We start from the raw sequence: 5,000 nt of genomic DNA on the forward strand, positions 1-5,000 counted from the left end.
TTAACCTAACCCGTGTTGTACCTTAACCTAACCCGTGTTGTACCTTAACCTAACCCGTGTTGTACCTTAACCTAACCCGTGTTGTACCTTAACCTAACCCGTGTTGTACCTTAACCTAACCCGTGTTGTACCTTAACCTAACCCGTGTTGTACCTTAACCTAACCCGTGTTGTACCTTAACCTAATCCGTGTTGTGCCTTAACCTAACCTATGTTGCGCCTTAACCTAACCTATGTTGCGCCTTAACCTAACCTATGTTGCGCCTTAACCTAACCTATGTTGCGCCTTAACCTAACCCATATTGTACCTTAACCTAACCCATATTGTACCTTAACCTAACCCATATTGTACCTTAACCTAACCCATGTTGCGCCTTAACCTAACCCATGTTGCGCCTTAACCTAACCTATGTTGCGCCTTAACCTAACCCATGTTGCGCCTTAACCTAACCCATGTTGCGCCTTAACCTAACCCATGTTGCGCCTTAACCTAACCCATGTTGCGCCTTAACCTAACCCATGTTGCGCCTTAACCTAACCCATGTTGCGCCTTAACCTAACCCATGTTGCGCCTTAACCTAACCCATGTTGCGCCTTAACCTAACCCATGTTGCGCCTTAACCTAACCCATGTTGCGCCTTAACCTAACCCATGTTGCGCCTTAACCTAACCCATGTTGCGCCTCAACCTAACCTATGTTGCGCCTCAACCTAACCTATGTTGCGCCTCAACCCAACACACGTTGGGCCTCAACCCAACACACGTTGGGCCTTAACCCAACACACGTTGGGCCTTAACCCAACACACGTTGGGCCTTAACCCAACACACGTTGGGCCTTAACCCAACACACGTTGGGCCTTAACCCAACACACGTTGGGCCTTAACCCAACACACGTTGCGCCTTAACCCAACACACGTTGGGCCTTAACCCAACACACGTTGGGCCTTAACCCAACACACGTTGGGCCTTAACCCAACACACGTTGGGCCTTAACCCAACACACGTTGGGCCTTAACCCAACACACGTTGGGCCTTAACCCAACACACGTTGGGCCTTAACCCAACACACGTTGGGCCTTAACCCAACACACGTTGGGCCTTAACCCAACACACGTTGGGCCTTAACCCAACACACGTTGGGCCTTAACCTGCTCTGTAATTGTCATACGACGCGTTAAATTAGTGTAGTGTTGCCTAACTGCAACCCCCGCAATATAGTTTGCTACTCGCACTGCCCGGTCCCCAGAGTATCGCTTCATGTGAAACACCTTGCAGCTATACACTGTAATGCGGATGGCAGTAGGACGTACATGCTCAATGCCCTTCGCAGTTGTTCATTGGCATTCGCATGGCGAAGCACAGCCTACGTTGTGGTACGGCTTGTGTCAACTGTCCGCTGATGTTGTACGTCCAAATCACACACTGTACTGCACATTGGTCCTCATGTACTGAATGATACATCGTGGTACATGTGTGACCGTACCACGACTGCGCCAACAACGGCGAACCATACGGTCCAAATATTGTGCACTCAGCTACGTGTCGTCTCCCTATAAGAGCTGGATTGCAGTATGGTATGCCGTGGATGGCGATCAGCATGAGCCGTCTGTTGATGTAGTGGCGCGTGTTGTCAGACGTAGTCGTCTCCTCTCACACACCGTGATAGCATGGTGCACTGCGTTCCACATCTGCGACATGCGACAGAGGCCGGTTGACAGTCGTTCGCGCAATGGACATCGCATACGTACGGGGGCCACCTTCCACGTGTTCGCGAAGCGTGCACATGTTGTTGCGTGTATGTGGGCAGACATAGTGTGTCGTGACACCTGACACAGGCATGCAACAATCGTTGAATTTGCAAATGGCGATGGACGTCTACGTTTGCTGGTGACGTTACGCAAATGAACAACTGGTAAACCGTTGTGGTGCGGTTGTTCTCGCTAGAGGTGAATCAGTGATGGCGACGATCGGTTGAGCTACCAACCGGTTGTTTCAGCGATACCCACCATGCCCACGAACGTGAATGGCATGTGGGTGTGAAGCGATACGCGGCGGTGGCTGGGTGGGACCGTCCCCGGCCGGTGAGGGGGGGCCTCCCGGCGTGCTGGCCGCGCGGTGCGTGGGCGCACGCGCTACAGCCGGCTGGTGGGGGCGGCCAGTGGCAGGCGCGCCGGCCGACGGAGGCGGCAGGCGGCGCAGCTGCGCGCCGGCGCACCCTGCACGCGGCGCCGTGCGGCCAAAGTAGGTCCTCGCGGGCCCGGTGCGAAGCGCGGTGGACATCTGCAGTGTGCTGGTCCGATTGAGGACTGTGTGCGCTGAGGATGCGCCGCCGCCCGGCGCTCGGCGCCGCGACGCCGTCTGCTGCTCGGTCGCCTCTGCGGTTCTCGCAGGTGGATTGTATCGCAGCTGTGCGGACGTGTTGGCGCGTGCGCTGTGCTGGGAGAGTTCGCTTCGGCACCCAAGTGGGGCTTTTGTCCTTCTGTGGCGCTGGCGTTGGAGCTGCCGGCCACCGTAGGTGGCGCGTGTTGTCTCCCGCCGGCAATGCCACGACAGCACGCTCCCGGGCCTCTGTCGGCAGCGGCAAGCTCAGTTGGGAGCACGGGTGGTCGCACCTAAAGCGTCTACTCGCCAAACTCCGGGCGATTGCGCCACTCTCGAACCCGACCAAGTACTTAGGACGGCGCTGCGCGCCGCCGGGACCTGAGAGGGTTTCGAGGTGTATTGTGCAGGGGAGCTCAGCCTCCTCCTGTTTGCAGAATAATTGAGCGGACGCTTGCGTGTTCGCGCGGGCCCCCGGGACACACTCCCGGGCGGCCGGCTGCTCAGCTCTAGTTGACGCAGCTCCCTGGTTGATCCTGCCAGTAGTCATATGCTTGTCTCAAAGATTAAGCCATGCATGTCTCAGTACAAGCCGCATTAAGGTGAAACCGCGAATGGCTCATTAAATCAGTTATGGTTCCTTAGATCGTACCCACGTTACTTGGATAACTGTGGTAATTCTAGAGCTAATACATGCAAACAGAGTCCCGACCAGAGATGGAAGGGACGCTTTTATTAGATCAAAACCAATCGGTCGGCTCGTCCGGTCCGTTTGCCTTGGTGACTCTGAATAACTTTGGGCTGATCGCACGGTCCTCGTACCGGCGACGCATCTTTCAAATGTCTGCCTTATCAACTGTCGATGGTAGGTTCTGCGCCTACCATGGTTGTAACGGGTAACGGGGAATCAGGGTTCGATTCCGGAGAGGGAGCCTGAGAAACGGCTACCACATCCAAGGAAGGCAGCAGGCGCGCAAATTACCCACTCCCGGCACGGGGAGGTAGTGACGAAAAATAACGATACGGGACTCATCCGAGGCCCCGTAATCGGAATGAGTACACTTTAAATCCTTTAACGAGTATCTATTGGAGGGCAAGTCTGGTGCCAGCAGCCGCGGTAATTCCAGCTCCAATAGCGTATATTAAAGTTGTTGCGGTTAAAAAGCTCGTAGTTGGATTTGTGTCCCACGCTGTTGGTTCACCGCCCGTCGGTGTTTAACTGGCATGTATCGTGGGACGTCCTGCCGGTGGGGCGAGCTGAAGGCGTGCGACGCGCCTCGTGCGTGCTCGTGCGTCCCGAGGCGGACCCCGTTGCAATCCTACCAGGGTGCTCTTGAGTGAGTGTCTCGGTGGGCCGGCACGTTTACTTTGAACAAATTAGAGTGCTTAAAGCAGGCAAGCCCGCCTGAATACTGTGTGCATGGAATAATGGAATAGGACCTCGGTTCTATTTTGTTGGTTTTCGGAACCCGAGGTAATGATTAATAGGGACAGGCGGGGGCATTCGTATTGCGACGTTAGAGGTGAAATTCTTGGATCGTCGCAAGACGAACAGAAGCGAAAGCATTTGCCAAGTATGTTTTCATTAATCAAGAACGAAAGTTAGAGGTTCGAAGGCGATCAGATACCGCCCTAGTTCTAACCATAAACGATGCCAGCCAGCGATCCGCCGCAGTTCCTCCGATGACTCGGCGGGCAGCCTCCGGGAAACCAAAGCTTTTGGGTTCCGGGGGAAGTATGGTTGCAAAGCTGAAACTTAAAGGAATTGACGGAAGGGCACCACCAGGAGTGGAGCCTGCGGCTTAATTTGACTCAACACGGGAAACCTCACCAGGCCCGGACACCGGAAGGATTGACAGATTGATAGCTCTTTCTTGATTCGGTGGGTGGTGGTGCATGGCCGTTCTTAGTTGGTGGAGCGATTTGTCTGGTTAATTCCGATAACGAACGAGACTCTAGCCTGCTAACTAGTCGCGTGACATCCTTCGTGCTGTCAGCGATTACTTTTCTTCTTAGAGGGACAGGCGGCTTCTAGCCGCACGAGATTGAGCAATAACAGGTCTGTGATGCCCTTAGATGTTCTGGGCCGCACGCGCGCTACACTGAAGGAATCAGCGTGTCTTCCTAGGCCGAAAGGTCGGGGTAACCCGCTGAACCTCCTTCGTGCTAGGGATTGGGGCTTGCAATTGTTCCCCATGAACGAGGAATTCCCAGTAAGCGCGAGTCATAAGCTCGCGTTGATTACGTCCCTGCCCTTTGTACACACCGCCCGTCGCTACTACCGATTGAATGATTTAGTGAGGTCTTCGGACTGGTACGCGGCATTGACTCTGTCGTTGCCGATGCTACCGGAAAGATGACCAAACTTGATCATTTAGAGGAAGTAAAAGTCGTAACAAGGTTTCCGTAGGTGAACCTGCGGAAGGATCATTACCGACTAGACTGCATGTCTTTCGATGTGCGTGTCGTGTCGCGCAACACGCTACCTGTACGGCTCGCAGTAGCCGTGCGCCGCGTGCGGAACCACGCGTGCTTCTCAAAACTAACGCCAATGTTGTGTGGTACGAGCGCTGAAGCGCTGGAGCGGCTGGCCTGCGGCACCTGGCGCCGGGCGCCGGTTTTGAATGACTTTCGCCCGACTGCCTGTCCGCTCCGGTGTGGAGCCGTACGACGCCCATCG

The 5,000-nt window shown here is 54.8% G+C and overlaps 1 non-coding gene across 1 annotated transcript; it reads left to right on the forward strand.

The window, feature by feature from the left end:
• The first annotated feature begins 2,843 nt into the window (after positions 1-2,843).
• Positions 2,844-4,753, forward strand: LOC124584114. The gene has a single exon (XR_006974525.1). It is a non-coding gene; the product is annotated as a small subunit ribosomal RNA (ribosomal RNA).
• Positions 4,754-5,000: the final 247 nt, after the last annotated feature.

This window comes from Schistocerca americana, unplaced genomic scaffold, assembly GCF_021461395.2.
Source record: "Schistocerca americana isolate TAMUIC-IGC-003095 unplaced genomic scaffold, iqSchAmer2.1 HiC_scaffold_47, whole genome shotgun sequence".
NCBI classification, from domain to species: Eukaryota; Metazoa; Arthropoda; class Insecta; order Orthoptera; family Acrididae; genus Schistocerca; species Schistocerca americana.